Genomic DNA, 19,796 nt, shown 5'->3' with positions numbered 1-19,796 from the left:
ATAGCTTTTATTCCAGATCATGGTTCTTACTCTTAAAGTGTCACACATCTTGGCGATCAGTTAAATGTCTAAGGTGCCCAGCAAGATCTCTTCATCCTAGGTGGGCAATGTTCCCCAACATCTACCAGCCATGCGCAGTCTCTGGCATTATCGTTCAGCTCTCAGCCTGGTAGAACCACTCATCCTTAGGCATCACAGTGTTTTGCCCTGTGCATGCACACCAAAGCTCTCCACAAGAACTCACTGAGAACTCTCTTGAAGACTTCTAGATACCTCACCATGCAGCTCCTTCTTCTCCAGTTCCCTGTCCTCTAATTGCAGCCACTGCAGCAACCCAAATTTTAACGTCTACCTTCTCAGTTGAGCAAGACCACCAATCAGTGTTTGCACCACCTCATTCCATAATTTCACAGGGCCTCTAGGAAGTGGGTAGAAATGAACCTGGGTCTCACCTTTTATTTTCTTCTCTGTATTCCAATTCCTGAAGAGCATTGCTTCACATATTTTGCCTAGTCTTAAGGTTACCGCTTGTTGACGGAAGGCAGAAGTCTCTTCTCTTTTGTTATTTTTTTCTCACCTAAACAAGTTTTGTAAAAATGCATGGCTCCCCAATGCCACCCACATTTTCCTAGGTTGCCTTCCCTTTCCAGCCTTCTTTTTGAGACTCATTGGGAAGCTGGATTCGATCACTGTCTCAGCCATATTCATTCAGTAGAATATGCTATTATGATTCTGTTAGGAATATACTTCCTAACTCATTCTATGAGGCCAACAATACCCTAATACCAAAACCAGACAAAGGCATTACAAGAAAAGAAAACTACAACTCAATACCTCTCATGAACATATGTGCAAAAATCCTCAAAAAAAATTAGCAAGTTGAATCCAAAAATGTATGAAAAGAATTATACACCATGACTAAATAGGGTTTATCCCAGGTGTGCAAGGCTGGGCAGCATTCAAAAGTCAACTAATGTTATCTATCACATCAATAGACCAAAAATGAAAAATCACATGATCATATCAATAGATATCCCAAAAAAACCTGACAAAATCCAACACCCATTCATGATTTAAAAAAAAATGCTCAGAAAAATAGGCATAAAGAGGAACTCTCTTAACTTGATAAAGGCTATCTACAAAAATCCTATAGCTAACATCATACTCAATGGTGAGAAATTTGAAGCTTTCCCACTAAGCTCAGGTACAAGACAAGAATATCCCCTCTCACTACTCATTTCCAATGTCATACTAGAAGTCTTTGCTAATGCAACAAGGAAGTAAAAGGTATACAGGTTGAAAGGAAGACGTAAGACTGTCTTTGTTCACAGATGACATGATTGTCTGTGTAGAAAATCTGAAAAAGTCAACAAAACCCTCCTGAAACTAATAAGCAATAATAGCAAGGTTGCAGGATGCAAGGTTAATGTATGAAAGTCAATCACTGATCTATCTACCACCAATGAACAAATAGAACTCAAAACTAAAAACACAATACCATTTACATTAGCATCACAAAAATTAAAATACTTAGGTATAGATCTAACAAAATATGTACAAGATCTATTTGAGGAGAACTACAAAACTCTGATGAACGAAAGCAACAGAGACATAAATAAATGGAGAGACGCTCCATGGTTTTGGACAAGAAGACTCAATATTGTCGTGAGGTCAGTTCTTCCCAACTGGATCTATGTATTCAACACAATCCCAATCAAAACCCTAGCAAATTATTTTATGGATATCAACAATGACAATACGGGAGCAAAGATGGTCTCTTCAACAAATCGTGCTGTAACAGTTGGGCATCCCACGTGCAAAAAAGTGAATCCAGACACAGACCTTACCCACTTCACAAAAATTAACTCAAAATGGATTGTAAACCTAAATGTACAACACAAACTATAAAACTCCTAGAAGATAGTATAAGAGAAAACCTAGGTGACCTTGGCAATGGTATTGACTTTTTAGATACATTAAACACACAATCCATAAAAGAAATGACTGATAAGCTGGACTTCACTAAAATGAAACACTTTTGCTCTTCAAAAGACAATCTCAAGAGAATGAGAAGACAAGCCATGGACTGGGAGAAAATATTTGCAAAAGACACATCTGACAAAGGACAGTTATCCTAAATATACAAAGAACTCTTAAAATTCAACAATAAGAACGTAAACAGAGGGGCGGCCCCATGGCCAAGTGATTGGGTTCCCATGCTTCACTTTGGTGGCTCCTGGGGTTCACAGGATCGGATCCTGGGCATGGACCCATGCACTGCTCATCGAGCCGTGCTGTGGCAGCATCCTGCATAGACGAACCAGAATGACTTACAACTAGGATACACAACTAGGTACTGGGGCTTTGGGAGAAGAAAAGAGAGAAAAGAAACAACCTGATTATAAAATGGGCCAAAGACCTTAACAGACACCTCACTGAAGAAGACATACAGATGGCAAATAAGCACATGAAAAGATGCTCCACGTCATGCGTCATCAGGGAAACGCAAATTAAAACAACAGTGAGATACTGCTACACATCTGTTAGAATGGCCAAACCCCAGAACTGACAACAGCGAATGTTGATGAGGATGTGAAGTAATAGGAAGTCTCAGACATCGCGGGTGGGAATGCAAAATGGTACAGCCACTTCGGAAGACAGTTTGGTGGGGTTTTTTGAAACTAAATATACTCTTAACATATGATTCAGCACTCGCACTCTTTAGTATTCATCCAAAGGAATTGAAAACTTGTGTCCACACAAAAACCTACACATGGATGTTTATAACAGCTTTATTTATAATTTCAAAAATTTGGAAGCAACTAAGATGTTCTACAGTGGTTAGATAAATAAATTGTGATACATCCAGATAATGGAACATTAAAGCACTAAAAATATTTTTGCATGAGCTATCTAGTGATGAAAAGATATGGGGGAAACGTCACTACACATCGCTAAGTGAAAGAAGCCATTCTGAAAAGGCTACTTACTGTGTGATTTCAACTACATTGCACTCTGGAAATGCAAAACCATGGAGACAATTAAACATTGGTAGTTTCAGGGGGTGGGCAGAAGAATAGGCAAAGCACAGAGGATTTTTTAGGGCAGTGAAAATACTGTGCATGACACTGTAATGATGTATACATGTCATTATGCATTTATTCAAATCCATAGAATTCACACCACCAAGAGTGACCTCTAAACTAAACTATGGACTTGGGGTGATGATGACGAGTCAATGTAGATTCATTCTTGGTAAAAGAAAAAAAAAGAAAGAAAGAAAAGAAAAGTGCCATTCTGGTCAGTATGTTGACAATGGGGAAACCATGAATGTGTGGGGGCAGAGGACATATGGGAAATCTCTGTACCTTCCTCTAGATTTTGTTGTACACTTATAACTGCTCTAAAAAAATAGAATCTTTAAAAAAAAGAAAGAATGGCTGAATCTCCCCAAACTTGACAAAAAGCATAAACCTACAGATTCAAGATGAGTGAACTTCAAAAACGGATAAACCCAAAGAAATTCACACCAAAACATGTAATATTCAAACATCTGGATACTAAAGACATAGAAAAACCCCAGACAGCCTAAGAAAAATGATAATTTACGTCTAGGGGAAAAATAATTATAATGACAACAAATTTTTCATCAAAAATCGTAGAGGCCAGAAGAAAGTAGCAAAATACATTTTGAAATACTGAAATTAAAAAAAAAAAAATCACTCCAGAATTCTACACCCAGTGAAAATATTCTTCAAGAAGGAAGAAGAATCAAGACATTTTCAGGTGAAGGACACTAAAATAATTTGTCACCAGTAGATCTACTCTAAAAGAATAATTAAAAGAAATTCCCTAAAAAGAGGAAAATAACAAAAGAAGGAATCTTGAAACATCAAGAAGAAAACAATGGCCTGTGTAAAAGGGTGGGTAAATACAAGACACTTTCCTCTTCCTCTTGAGTTTTCCAAATTATGTTTGCTGATTAAAGCAAAAATTATAACACATGTATGTGGTTCTAAATGTATGAAGAAGAAATGTTTATGACAATCCTATTATAAATGGAGGAGGGTAACGGGACACAACTAAAGCTGTCCTATAAGATAAGGTGATTTAGGGACCCATCTGCTTATCTTTAGTTTGAAATGTTTGGGGTTTTCCCGTAGAACCAAATCAGAGCCACCAGAGAAAACGTCAACAATCCTATTAAAGATGATGCCCCACCATCAAAGCGAGTCTGTGCTCCTGAGTACTTTATTTTTCGTTGTTGTTGTCTTGGGTACCTTATTTAAATTCCACAACATTGAGTGAGCTCTTCATATGCATCATGCCCTATGCTCTGCCCGTAAAGGGCCACAGTCCGTAAAGGCGATATATGAATGAAGAGTTGCAAGGCACTAGAGGCTATGTCAAGGTACTGAGCAGCACAGATGATATGATCTGCTGTAAGGTGGGGTCCATGAAGAGGGGAATCAGAGAGTTTGCCAAAGCAATGTTCCCTAAGCTAGATTTTTAACTTTGAGCATCATTAGCTCATGGGATAAAATCGCACAGCGTCATCAACATCTTCACAAAGAGTCTTGTTTGCAATGTCATAGTTAGTACCAAAGGATACAAATAACAGTAAACATGATTGAGAAATTCTCTGTATGAGACAAATTGTGCCACATGCTCTGATATACTCTCTTATAATATCTGTGGTTATATCCCCTTTATAAGGGTAAGAAAATTACACAGAGGTTTTATAATTTCTTTCTGCTGAAACAGATTCTCACAGACTCTGTGAATCTACCAGGATCCTGGCAAGAACGAGATGGCACTTAAGCTGGATAGGAGAACGGTGCTGCACCCCAAAGCTGGCAACTATTGGGTCTGTTTCAACTCCTAACCCTGGAGCGGTGAGGTGGGAGCAGTCCTAAAACCCAGAGAAGAGAGTGTTGTGTGGAAGGACTGCCCGACACAAGTTGTTGACTTTCCTGAAGACACTCACTGACTCAGCGTCCTCGCAGGGAGGAAATGGATGCCCAGCCTCACTTTTTCCTCCCCGCTCCCCTTTCACTGAGCTCCACTGGCCAAAGCCAATGGAAGCCCAAGAGGCATGGGAAACGATGGAGAAAGGTGAGGAAGATCTGGAAGGATAAAGAAAAGGCATCCAGCGGGTTTCCTCATTTGTACAGTGGTCTAGACGTAAGCACAGAGTTCACGCAGCTCAGCTACTGTTAGCTGCGCTAATCTGAGGCATTTACCTAACCTAACTGAGCGGTAATTTTCTCCTGTAAAACTGGGACTGAAAAGTACGCTTCGCTCGTGAGTTTACACTGAGTCTATGCACAGGCATGGTACATATTTTGTTCTCAATAAATGTTAATTGTTATTTTTATTACAGTGCTAATTTTTTTACAACCTTTTTGTGTTTATGATTACAACTTATAAATGTCCACAAAAGTACCTATTGAGTGTAGTGTGCATGTGCTGCAAGGCAGGTTTTTAGGTTCCTGGCTTCATATACACAAATCAGGAAAATAAACGGAATATTTTGAGTGCATGATATTAAAAGATAATAGAAGGAAGCAACTATGAATCTATACTTTTATATTCTCTTGAATATGGGAAATATTTCTAACTCACATTATTTGACAATGGAAAAAAACTGCAATTATTCAACATTCTTATAAATCATAATTTTCATTTCCTGCCTATACGTGAAGTTATGAAGCTGCATAGGACCTCACACAAAATAAGAAGAAACCTCTGACATCTATCTAGGACCTCACAGAAGATAGTTATTAAAGTGTTTTTCTAGAGATTATCTCTTCAATACAGTTTTGATGTTCAGGCAACTTCCAGCTGGCTCCAGAATTCATCAGAATTTAATCCAGGGAAAGTAAGAAATTCCAGAGAGGAGGGCCTATCCTGGAAGCCCTCTTGTCAGCAGTCCTTAAGGTTTTGTTTTAGAGTGTTAAAATAAGATTCCAGCTGCTTTAGGAAGGGTGAATGTAGCCACCATACTGAATCAAGTGATGGATGTAATCTTTCTAGATGTGTTGGCATCCTTTTGACAGCTAGCATGTGATATTTGCTTGTTCTCTTGGCTAATGAAGAAGATAATAATTAAAATACAGAGAGCCTAACAAGTCACCTCCGGGAATTGAGCACTATGCCAGTAGTGCACTGTTTTTCGTGGATTTATTTTGTTCCTCTCAATAGAAGGCTCTCGGGATGGAGGATGGAGCTGATGACTATGCATCTTTACTTCAAGGTCCCCCAAATGAATCTTACACTCTGTTTCATTTTATTCTAAAAGATAAATTGTGCCCCTTGCCGTGATTCAGACCGTGACTTTCATAATGGCTGACTGTATAAACAAATGAAAGAATGACTAGTGCTTAAAATAGAACACAAAAGAGGTTCCCGCAACAAAAAATTCTGTGAAACAAAATAGAGTCATCTTAACGACTATAAATTTGAAATGACTTGTGAAGTACATAATTATAATCTAAAAGAGAAGCCATTAAAAAATTAAACTCACTGGATGACTCAGCAATTTTGACCATGAATTATATATCTGGCTTTTTGCTAGGTCTACATGAGAGAAGCATGAGCAATGCCTCTTCAAGGTATGGCAGTCCTTTCGAGGGTGTCCACATGAAGTACACAAAACGAATGTCAGGACCACTGACGGCACAAGCAGTGTGGGGCAGTGTGGCCAGGAAATGATGCAACAAGAACAGGAATCACCAGGTCAAATTCATGCTGGAGAACTCAGAGAAGAATCCAGGAGGGATCAGATTTGGGGAGTAGAAACTGAGCGAGAGAGTCTGTGTGTCGCACCAACAAATCTCGAGGCAGAGACAAGCGTGTCACATTGTGGAAAGTCACAAGAACCCCTGACCTAAAGAGGAGAAGTCATAATATAAAGGAGTTAAAATAAAGGTGATTAAATTTAACGAGTAGAGAGAGACTTCATTACACACTGAATACCAAGGTAAGCTCATCTTTAAAAACATTACCTACTAACTGTTTTTTAACAAGAGCTAAGAAGCACACTAAGAACGAAGGATTATTCATCCTAAATACATGCAAGATACTCTGTTAAGACCCTCATACGAATTATCATATTTGATCTTCAAACACATATATTAAATGTCCATTTAAAGTATAAGTCCCTGCCATTATTATTATTATCAATGATTATTATTTCTAATTTTTCTTTTATTGACACCTGAGTTACAAAGGGGTACAAAGCAAGGCGGTGCTTTTAGAATAGGAGAATTTAAGACTAGAAAACAAGAAAGCGCCCGAGGCCCTGGCTCTGGATTTTGGCACCGGGCTTAGTCAATTTCTGTTGCAGCCATGAGGGAAATCTTCTGTAAATGTCAGCTCAGCCAGGAGAATTTATTTTTGCTCTGCAGTGTGATCTTGCTGAATCTCCTGTTGCTTTCAAGATCTTTGAATGTCTTTGGTTTTTCTGAAGTATAGCAATCTTGACCTGAGGCTCTGACTCATTTAAATATATCTGCCATACGCAAAGTCTATACATGTATCAGGGAAATATTTCTTGTTTCTTACAACATCCAAAGAAAATGTGCGTTTGCCTTTATATGAAATAAAAATGGGTTGCAGAGTCTCTTCTTTCTCTTCGTCATCTATTATCTTCTATCGTCTTGCCCAAGCAATGGGACTATTCTTTCCTTGTACTTTGTCCTCAGAACATAGCTACTGTTGTCCTGAATAACTGCACAAAGAAATAATCATAGTACTACCTCCTCAAAGAATAAACATGAAGTCTTTACCATTGTAAAATATTTAACAAATGCGAAAATTGAACACAATCACTAAATCACTAAATTCTAGAAGTTGCTCCACAAAATACAGTTTCCTGCAAATATAACTTTTCACGTGACTCCTAAACTAACATTTAAGCAGAGAGCAAGTCCCCTTTTAAAGAGCCTTCCTTTAGGTGATAAGTAAAAAGTAGGAACATCAGGAGGTGTAAATATCATGCAACCCACTTCAGCGATGCTGCTGGAAACCAACGAACATTGCTTTCCTTCATGACGACCTTGTTGAATATTCAGGAAAATCTTGCCAAAATGTACATCACCAGATGGCATTAACAAATATGTTTCTCATGGAAATGAGTCACTCTGGGGAATACAATGTTGACAAATATGATAATACCACATCAATCCATTTGCCTTCAGCATTTTGCATGTAAGTCTAAAAGTTCAATTAGACCTTGTTATACGTAACTGTTCTTTATATTTTGTTTTAATTATAGAACTCAATTTCATAATTCTTTCTCTGAAATGAATTCTCCTTGAATATGCTGTATATCATGACAGTGATCAGCGACAAGAATGCAGGTTTTTGTTCCAATCAAAGTTATCCTTTATAAATTAATATCTTGAGAATGATTTGAAGATTTCAAGCAATGTCACAACTGACCACCAGTACCAGATTCTGTACCACAGTACTCTCTAATCAGGGATTTACAACTCACAGTGCCAGTGTCAGATTCTTCCTCTAGTTTTAGATCATAAACACAGACTAAAAGTCTCAAGCGGTGCACACATGGGGGCATCATTCAGGGTGAACGGTGTTTAGAAAAACGCTGCCAAGCATCTGGGAAAACAGTCAAAGCACCATCATGGTAGTAGCAGGGAAACTTTGTGAGTCACACCATAATCACCAGGATTTCTTGGCCAATTTATGAACAGTTCCGGTCTGTGGAAAAATGTTTCGTGGAGTAATGAACCACTGATACCTCAGAGATATGAGGCCGTTTTGACTGAGAGCTCCAGCCCAGAAAGTTGTGTGATAATGTACTAGAAGCCGAAGACTACTGAATGTTCTGAACACTTGAAGCATGGAGAATGCCTTTATCCTGTGGACAGTGATGTGGTTTGACAGTGGTTGGCTTTGTGAAATTAAAATGTGGGAGAAAATGATTGGTTCTAGAAGGGCTTGAATGTCATGCTCTCTGGGAGTGGGCATCTTATAGTTGCCTGTGCCTTGGCTCCAGTGGTGTGAATACCGGAAGAATTGGAAATGTCAAACTATGAAGATAACATTGTATCTGATCTTATTTTAGAAGATATTGCATCTCAGAAAATCAGTAAACAGGAGACATTGGAAATTAAAATTTTTGTATTTGGAATTCAAAAAAATAAAATTCTTAATAAGTAAGCTAAATTTAAAAAATGGGTACAGTTAAACTTTTCATTTGAGATCTAGAAGCTGAAAAATGTGTACTGCTTTTGATCATTAGATTGCATTGTTTTGGAAAGGCTGGCCAGTTCAGCAAGGCAAGAAAAAGAAATAAAAGGTACAAGGATGGAAATGGAAGAAATGAACAATCCTTATAGCAGACGACATCATTTCACATGCAGTTAACCTAAAGCATCTATAAATAAACCACTGGAATTAACAAAAAAAGCTTCTTAAATTTAGTGGATACAAACTCAATGTACAAAACTCAACTGTATTTCTATGTGTTGATAACAAAGAACTAAAAAACAATGGCAGATATGAAAAGATAGATATTGTAATAGTGTAATGTGAAGTCATGTACCTAGGAATTTACGTAAGAAAGCATGGACAAGACCTCCACAGAGAAAATTCTAAACTATTATTGAGAAATAGCATTAGAGACTAAGAAATAAGAATATATGACAAGTTATTGGATTGGAATACTCAATATTTTAAATATATCCCTTTCCCTCAAAATTGCACTGCCAATGAAAATTCCTAATTTTTGTGTGGAATTTGGTAAGCAGATTCTAAATTTTATAGATGGAAATACAAACAGCCAAGAATAGTCAGGATGTGCTTAATAGAAACACGCTGTGAGGACTTGTTTTAACAGAGATCGAAATCTAGTTTAAAGTTAAAGTAATTAGGGGTGCGTGGGACTTCTGCAGAGGTGGCCAAATAGGCCAAACGGAGCAAACTTGATAGAAACAGATCCTCACGTATGATAGTACTTCATGTTGACAAAGTGGGGACAGCACAGTCTTGTCAATAAGTGGTGCTGGGGCAACTGTATATCCATAGAGGGAGAAACACAATGACTCAGACCTCAAAGATTACACACAAAAATCCATTGCAGGGGCTGGCCTGGTGGCACAGTGGTTAAATTCACACATTCAACTTCTGCAGCTTGGGGTTCACTGGTTCAGATCCCAGGTGCAGACCTATGCACCACTTGTCAGGCCATGTTGTGGCAGGTGCCCCACATAAAATAGAAGAAGATGGGCACGGATATTAGCTCAGGGCCAGTCTTCCTCAGCAAAAAAAAAAAAAAAGAGAGAGAGAGGACGATTGGCAGCAGATGTTAGCTCAGGGCTAATCTTCCTGAAAAAAAAATCCATTGCAGATGGATTAAAGGCATAAAAGAAAATCTAAAAACAGTTAAGCTTTTGGAATTTAGAATATCTTCATGACCTTGAGGTAGATATGGCTTTATTAAATAAGACACAAAAAACACTGGCACCATTGTATGTGTATGTGCTGGTATGTGTGAAAATTAATACATGTGACTAAATACCCTTTGGGTGCAAAATAAAAAGAAACCTATGAAACGCCTACAACTCAATGAAAATGCAGCAGGACCAATCAAGAACTCTGAGGATAGCTAAAGCAACCACAGAAAGAAATTTAATGCTCCAAGTCAGAAGAGCAGAAATGTGCAATACCAAGAATTGAATGAAAAACTTAGAAAAAATACACATTTTTGTAAATTTTTATAAATAGCATAAAATAAGAAAAGAAAAAGGAAGAAATCAATGGATTAAAGAACCATATAATAGAAAATATTATCAAAACCTAAAACTCTTTCTTTAAATATCAACAACACAGACAAAACCCCAACAAGACAGATCAGTTAGAAAGAAAGTAGATGCAAATAAACACACCACAGAATAAAGAGAAAATAACAGATACACAATTTTTAAAAATGTTTTGAACAAGTATGCATTAAACCTAGAAGAAGAGAATAATTTTCAGGGAAAATGTAAAATGACAAAATTTTTACAAAATGAAATTTTTAAAAAACCTGCATAGGCCAATAACTTTTAATGAAATTGAAATCAATTAAAACCCTCCCAAACCCTGGGTCCTGGAAGCTCATAGATGCGTGCCACCAGTCTTTGAAAAAACAGGTAACCCCACTTATGGTCAGGTTGTTCCAGAGAAGAGAAAAAGGGTGAGCTGTCCCAGTAATTTCATGACACCTGTGTAACTAGATAAGGCCATTTGGTAAAAAATGACCGTCAGCTCAACTTCGACTCCGACTGAGAGACTCTGATAATAGTTACAGTTGCCACCAGAAGCCATACGTTTTCTAGGAATTGAATGGAAAACCTTTCAATAAGGGGAAGACAGATGACACAAAAGCTTGGGAAACATTGTTCACCAAACTGGACGTTATCATGTCACACAGATAAAGGTGAACATTCAAGCACAATTCCAAGCCCTGTACCTTGAATACACTAAGAATACAAGAGCAGATAAATCGGAGTGCAGCTCCTTTTCTGTCATATTTATAATTATTGTCTTATAAGAAAATTGAGTCCTGGAAATTTTTTTCCAGTCATCCTGTGACATCCTAGCTTTTTTAACCTAAAATGTTCATTATTAACTCATATGGCTCAATCTGTATGTGTGTTCATTGGAAATTACATTTACTTATTTATTAGAAAATTAAAGATTGGCCACGTAATCATTAATACACATTCCAGCACTCTCTAAAATCTCAATAATTTCATCTTATAGTGTCACGTTATGTAAGTGGACTTATTCAACTGTGTGGTCAAAGCATTCGTAATATTAAGCAGGTAGAGGGAATGAGCTAAATCATCAGTTCTCGAGGTGTGGTCTGGGGACCCCAGAGGTTCCCAGAGACCCTTTCAGAGAGTTCATAAGGCCAAACCTATTTTCATAACAAGGTGAGGGTGTTACTTGGTTTTGTTTTTTTTTTTTTTTTACTGCATTGATATTTGCAAAGATGGTGTAAAGCAGGTAGAGCTTTAGCACAAATAAAACGATGGCACCAAACTACGTGTGGTCCTCACCTTCAACACTCCGTGTACCCGCACCGCTTCAATATCGTGTGTGCTGAAACAGGAAGTGCCTGTTGGAACCGGCCTGCTGCACGCTGAGGCAGGAGAGCCGTCTCCAGGAAATCACTTGTGCCGTATTCGATTTGTGAACTGAAATAGTCACATTTTTCATGGAACACCGTTTGTACTCGATAGAACAACTGAAAGACAAGCTATGGTTATGGGACTTAGATTTTGGCTGACATTTTCTCAAAAGTGACCAAAGTATGCATGTCAATTCACAGAACATAACTGGCATTATTTGTTCCTAATGGCAAAATCTGAACTCTCAAATGAAAATTGGAATTTTGGAATTTTCACAGCTTCCCAATATTTCAAGACTTTTCTGATGATATGAGTGGTGAGAGGCTACTGGATGTAATTTTTTATATCATAGAATTAAATGTGTCAACATTTGGAAGACCTGCATTAGTCGGTGAATCAATATTTTTTGAGTGACCGCTGTGTCAACAATGATGTTAACAATATCACACTTGGGCAAATGATCCCATTCAAAGCGTAAGACAGACCAAAGGATTTTAATATCAATGAGTGTGAAAAGTTGATTGACATGGTTTCAGATTCCACATTACAACTAACCTTCAAGAAACTACTACTTGTCAAGTTTTGTTAGAGTACCAAAGAAGAATGCCCACCATGAGCTGACAAGGCTATTAGAATTTCCAGCCATGTATCTGGTTGTGGCCAGAATTTCTTCATATACTTCAAATTAAACAAGCTCTTGCAACAAACTGAATGCAGAAACATATGTGAGAATCTGACTGTCTTTTATTAAGGCCAACGCTAAAGAGATTTGCAAAAATGAAAAACAATGCCACACGCTCTTCTAATTTTTCTAGAAAATATATTTATCTTTTATAAAAATATGTATCATAAAATGTACATTAATGTGCAATGAATTTTTATTGCCAATTCAAATAAACTAAAAAATAGTTTTTAAAGTTCTCAAGTTTAATTTCTAGTATGGTAACCATTGGTAGACAATACAACAGTGAAAAAGAAGCTTTTTGGAATCTTCAATAATTTTTAAGCATATAAAGAGTTCTAGAGACTAAATAATTTGAGACCCCTTGAACTAGATATACACTTGGTAACAGGCTATATATTTAAAACAAAATAATTAAAGACAAAAGCCACGAAATGGAACAAAACTTAAAAATGCATCCGTAATCAAAATAATGCATTTTGTGAGGTGTGTGGGTATCTGAGGATAAATGACAGACACAGATGACAGGCTGCCTCTTCAAGTGAAAGGACTGGGAGAGGGATTAAGAGAAAGGAGTTAAGGACACTGAACACTTATGGGCCTTTTAGGGAGGCTGCTAACGGGTCTACACGTCTATCATCAGCCTACTGAAGAAAGCACCAGGGAAGAAAGAAACATAGAGCTTTCATTTTCCTGTCTGAGTGGTCAACCGTTGATAAATTCAATTTTTTCTGGATACTTTTTCCAACTTTAATCTCGAAGCCAGTGTCATTGCCTTATATCCCTTGTAAGCTTTCCGTCTATCTCTCTCCATTTCCTGGCAGCCTGTGGCAGCTCCAACGCTAAGCGCCTGCGGCTGCGTCCCCTCCTTTGATACGTGTGGACCCATACCCGCGTCCCTTCAGAAGCAACCTGGACACTGTCCTCTCTTAGTTTACTATAACATAATGATAAATTCACTGGGGCCACTAAAATACAGTCCCACAAATACATAAATCCGTGTGACTCAGAAAGTCCTTGACAATCTTGAACTATAATACAAAAGGAAAAGTAAAATTCTAAAATATCTCCAGAAAATAAAACAAAACAGCATACCACCACAAAAAAATCTTTCATATGATTCTATATAGGGATCCCAGAGTTTCTATATCTTGTTCTGATGAATTTGCATATGAAGTCAATAAGATAAATCTTAAGCTTTTAACCACAAGAGTGGGTTTTTGAGACTATTCAATAAATAGTTTTTTTCCCGTCTGAGCTGTGCCTCTCTTGAGAACTAAACCAGCAGAACCAGCAGACGGAAGGACAAATGAACTCTGTATTACTGATTAAAATGGGTAGGAGGACAGCTCAGCCCAAGACCAATGGGCCTGCCAGTTTACTCTCTAAGGTTGACCTTGGGGCAGTCCCCCAGAGGGAAGTTCCAGTCACCAGGGGAGAAACACCTACCCATGTTACCTCCTCCCGCCATTAGAGGAGAAAGCCCCCAACGCAGTAATTCTGACAGCTCAGCCCCATCTAAGAAAGAAACTTGGAACAGTGGCTTCCAATGGTCTCCACCTGTGTCTCTCTCCAACTCCAAGGGGAGGGTGACGGCATAGGGCAGGAGACAAAAGAGTTTAAGGGGACTCACTCCTCAGGGAGCTTAGAATAGTTCAGGAGCTCTACTGCAAAGAACTATGACAGCTATGGTGATGAGAGCAAACCCTCATTTAGTGATTATTATGCCAGGAACTGTTTTAAGTATATTAACATACTTTTGTGTCTAATCCTCATTCCAAGCTCACTGTTCTTTTTTTCTTTTTACATATGAGAGAACCAAACCACAGAGAGGTTAAGTAACATTCTGAAAGTCTCAGAGCTATTCGATGGTGGATTCGGGCATTGAATCCTAACTTCAAATTACCCAGATCTCTCTGCACTGATAGTATTTTTTAAAATAGTTAACTCACAGCTAGGGAATGAAAGCAGTCTTGAAATCTATCAATCATGTGTTTTTTCTTTCATTTTGCAATTGCGGTAGTAGCTGAAACGTGGCACAGAATGTAAAGAGTGCACATGCCGAAACTGTATCACGGAGAACGTGGCATTAATCGTGCCTCGGTAGCTGTACCACAATAATCATGTTGTTTCCATGATATAACATCAGATTTTCTTTGTTTTGTTGCAAACTGTGTTTTAGCAAAACAGATTACCCATCCTTTTATGTGGAAAGAGAGTTTTTAATAAGGCAACTCCTTACTGCCCCATCTCACTTCCCCACAGGCACCTCAGAAGCTAACAGAGGAGCCTGAGGGGCCATCCTCAGCCAGGTGCACATTCTTCCACTTCCGAGATGATGAAGCGAAGCAGAGAAACACAGTGAGTCAGTGCTTCTTGCCCACACGGTCATCACCACGGCAACCGCGGTTGCCAGGTGGAGAATTATACATCATAATTGCTATGTCCACTCTCAGCAGATTAAAAAGGAAAATGTCTACAATTTGGGCCTGGATTAAAATACTCTAGAGTAACTAACATAGAGTCTTGACATCATAACCAATAACAAGCTATAATTGTGTGATATTTATTGCTATAAAAACTGTGTGTATTTAGACATAAGGATACTGGGTGTTATAAATAATACTCCTCACTAAGAACATTTAAATCTGGGTGCATTACCACAGTTAGCGGTGAGTGTTGCACACACGCAAAAATAATGCTTTTCAGATCCTAATATGCTTCAGATAAAGAGAGGAGCCACAGCAGTTTTAATCTTTTGGGTGAGCAGAATACTTACATACAGTTTCCTGGGAGCAATAATATGGAAGAGATTGAATCCACTGGAGAACATATTAGATAGGAGTATGTCCATTTGTTAATATGTCTAAAATCTACTAGGAATAACTAATACACTCAGAAATAAATATCAAAGAAGAAAATAACAATCTACTTTCCCTATCAGTAAGGGCGCTAGAATTTATGTCATTTTCCTGTCGAAGATCAGAGCTATTTTAAAGGATTCTTTTTCCCAAGCTGTGTCACCTCCTTCCGTCTTCCTGTATGTCTGTACGTTTGCCAAAGCGTGTAAGGATGTACAAACTCTAATTTCATAGTGGTTTTGATGTGAATGATCTTGGTAAAATCGTAGAAACAGCTCTAGACAGTGACACCCACATTTCCATCCCTCCCGTCCAGGCTGTGGGGAGCCCAGGAGTAAGTGAGGGTGACAAGCCAATGCCTGTTTCCTGCTCTCATTGTCTCCAGTCTCCTTCTGAAGGGACGCTCACTTTTCTGTTTTAATATTAAAAGATATCTAGCTTTCTTTTTTTGGAAATAGGATGTCTATTAAAAATAATCCCTCTAAACAGGGAAAAGTATTCAAGAGGAGAAGAACAAAACTCTGAGAAAACCCTGCCAGTGCTAATCTGACACTGAGAAATGAGGGTATCAAAGGAGCCATTAGAAGTTAAAGTGAACCATCTCATTATGAAGCTATTTTTAAGTAAAAAGGAGAGATTGAGTGAGAAAGATTAGCCAATGGAAAAAATATACAAAAGAACTTGAGCAGGTATTCCGCAGAGGATGGAATCTGGTGCCAATTCCAGGAAAGGTGGAGTCAGCACCCTGCCCTCCGTGTCCCCGTCGGATTCAACAATAAATCTTGTGTAGACGCGGGGACAGCCAGCTGAAGGCTCAGAAGAGGAAACGGGTGCAGGTCGACAGAGGAAGGACAGCAAGCGTCACAGTTCTTCCAGACCAGGAGTCTGTTTATCTTTTTCTTTCCTTCCAGTGTCACTTGGCTGAGCTCAAAGACACACCGGAACCCACAGTGTGCGTGAATGAGGTCAGCGGGGCTCCAGAGAAGCCCTCTCTGCCAGTCTAAGAGGCGGGAAAGGGGATCCTCCTGGTCAGAGGGAGTGGGGAGGGCGGGTTCCTCTGTTGTCCCTTCTCTCCAGTGCGGGCCCCATAAAGCCCCCACAGTGGCAGCCATGGTGGCCGGGCAGGTCCCTAAAGGTCAGGAAGGGGAAATTTTTTCTGTGATGTGAAGAAGTGAGACTCCAAGAGTGCGAGGCAAATCCTCGTTTGTCCTTTCTCTCCCTGTGTCCTCCCATTGCTTGGTCCTGGATGCGGACAGTCACAGCAGTTGTGTGGAAGAGGGAGGAAGCGAATGCCCCAGCCTCGCAGCCGGAGAACAGAGGCCCGAGAACAGGCGAGTGTCAGTGAGATCACCGGAGGACAGAGATCCAGAGAGATCCCAAAGCACCAAGTGTGAGATCCTGGTCTCGCCTCTGAGTCTGAGAATGAGCCGCCGGGTAGAACGCTGCTATGGTTCAAGACCGGCAACTGGGTGGGAAAAAGTGGGACTTCTCCAAAAGGCACCGAATACTTCAGAACTAAGGACCTTAAAACCACAGTCATAAGCATGCTCCAAGACAAAAGGGAAAACGTTTCTGAAATGAATACAAAGCTAGAAAATCGCAGGAAAAAAAATAGAAAATGAAGAAACAAGTGGAAATTGCACAGTTGCAAAATACAGTAGCCAAAATTAAAAATCCACTGGTTTATCCACTGAATATCAGGACAATGGAGATGACAGAGGAAAGAGTCAGTAAATGTGAAGATATGAATTATACAGTTTGTGCAAAAGAGAGGAAGATTTACAAACAGAAATGAAGAGAGCCTGAGGTGCTGGTGGTATATTTCTGAAGAGTTAGCCTTTGTGCCGGTGGAGCTCCAAAAGCAGAGAAGAAAGAACGCAGTGCAGAAAAATATATTTGAAGAAATATTAACTGGAAACTTCCAAATTTATCAAAAGTGTCAAATTAAAATTAGTCTGGGGGCCAGCCCTGGGCCGAGTGGTTAAGTTCGCATGCTCCGCTTCAGTGGCCCAGGGTTTCGCCGGTTCGGATCCTGGGCGCAGACATGGCACCGCTCATGAAGCCATGCTGAGGCAGCGTCCCACGTGGCACAGACGGAGGCACTCACAACTAGAATAGACAACTATGTACTGGGGGGCTTTGGGGAGAAGAAGAAGAAGAAGATTGGCAACAGATGTTAGTTCAGGTGCCAATCTTTGGGGAAAAAAATTAATCTGAACTTACATAAGAGAGGCTTTAATTAGAAAGAAAGACTACTGCAATAAGGAGAAGGCTCTGATGTCAGAAATCTGGGATGTCTCAAAATCATACGGAAAAGGTTTTTCTTTTATAAAGAAGGAGGCAGGCAGAAGTAAGCAGAATCTCTCAGTGGGCAGCTGGATGAGCGAGGGGAAATGGCCAGGGGGGTCTGACAGGAAAAGATCTCTCTGAGGTCAGCCAATTCCCGGGAGATGCTGGAAAGGGGGCCCATCCCCCGGGTGTGTGTGCTCACTCGGGCTTGATGGGCAGCAGAGCTCAGGGCCTGTGGGAAAGGGAGAAGGGCTACTAAGAAGCTGGGTCAGGATGAAATGGAGGGTGCGGAATAGCCAACTGGGAGCACTTGGTGGAAAGACGTGCACTCAGAGAATTCAGAAGCTCCGCAAATCTGAAAAAGGGTACACTCAAAGAAATCCATCTCAGACACCTCATGTTCAAACTGCTGGAAATGAAAGACAAAGAAACATCTTGAGTTCAGTCAGATAAAAACAATTTATTACCTACAGCTAAACACAGGACATATGGAAAAGGCAAAACCTTCTAGACAGAAAGTAGATCAGGGATGGCCAAGCATTGAAAGCAGTAGGGTTAGGACACTTCTGCGTCCTAATTATGGTGGCGGTCGCACAAATCCATACATGTATTAAAAGTCGTAGACCTCTACACCAAAAAGGTCAATTTTCTTGTGCGTCAATTGAAAACATTAGAATTTTTAAGAAGATATCCAAAAAAATTCAAACTCGTTAGTCATTAGGGAAATGCAAATCACAACTACAATAAGATACCACTACACACACAGAGGGAGTAAAATGAAAAAAACTAATAATACCAGTTGTTGATAAGGATGCGAAGCAACTGAAACTCTTGTACGCTACTGATGGGAGCATTAATTGGGAGAATTACTCTGGGAGACTGTGCAACATTATCTAGAAAAATTGAAAATATACATATCTGAAGACACTGCCATGTCACTTTTAAAGGTATACCCAACAGAAATGGTGCACATAGGCTCAAACACATGTTCAAGGTTATGTATATGTGCACCACCCCTAATATTTCCAGAATGGACACAACACAAATACACAGCAGCATTAGAATGACTCTATCATTGGATGTGCTTACCGTGGAGTCCAACACAGCAATAAAAACGAACGCCCTCACAGCACTCGCTCCTCAGCTACATGGATGAATTGAGAGAGAAAGAAACCAGGCCAAAAATGAGTACAAATGGTTTGGTTCCATTTATTCAGAGTTCAAAATCAAACGAATCTCTACAGTTTAGCAATGCTCACCTAGATGAAAAAAGCTAAAAATAAAATCGAGAAAGTGATTGGTGCACAGGGAAGATAGTGATCTTGCTTGTAGGTGGAAGGAAGGGCTGCGATCAAGACTGTTAGAGCTTCTAGTGTTCCAGCCATGTTTTAGTTCTTGACCCAGGTAAATGTTACAAAAAAATTATTGACTTTATAATGATTTACTAAAATATTCTTCATCGATGAAGCGTTTTTCTCTAAGTGAATGATTTTGTAATTTAAAAAATTATTTGAAAGAGAAAGAAAAATCCATGGGTACATTCAAGAAAAGATGAATAATTTCTAGTGATAAAAGTTAAATGGGCAGTACACTCTATGACATTGGTCTGAGCAGCATATTTTCAAGTCCCATGTCTGACCGGGCAAGGGAAACAAAAGAAAAAATGAACAAATGGGACTACATCAAACTAAAAAGCTTCTGCACAGCCAAGGAAACCATCAACAAAATGAAAAGACAACCTAACAACTGGGAGAAGATATTTGCAAACCACATATCAGATAAGGGGTTAATATCCAAAATATGCAAAGAACTCATACAGCT

General features: G+C 39.2%; 1 long non-coding RNA gene across 1 annotated transcript in view; it reads left to right on the top strand.

The window, feature by feature from the left end:
• The window catches only part of LOC138920372 (uncharacterized), a 29,628-nt gene that overhangs the window by 5,587 nt on the left and 4,245 nt on the right, over positions 1 to 19,796 (top strand). Inside the window, exon 2 of the long non-coding RNA XR_011431448.1 lies at positions 15,091 to 15,186. This is a non-coding gene — a long non-coding RNA (uncharacterized lncRNA). The remainder of the gene's footprint in view (positions 1 to 15,090; positions 15,187 to 19,796) is intronic.

Source organism: Equus caballus, chromosome 23, assembly GCF_041296265.1.
Source record: "Equus caballus isolate H_3958 breed thoroughbred chromosome 23, TB-T2T, whole genome shotgun sequence".
NCBI lineage: Eukaryota > Metazoa > Chordata > Mammalia > Perissodactyla > Equidae > Equus > Equus caballus.
Note: the sequence above shows the minus strand (reverse complement) of the source record. Positions and strands in the feature narration are given on the sequence as shown.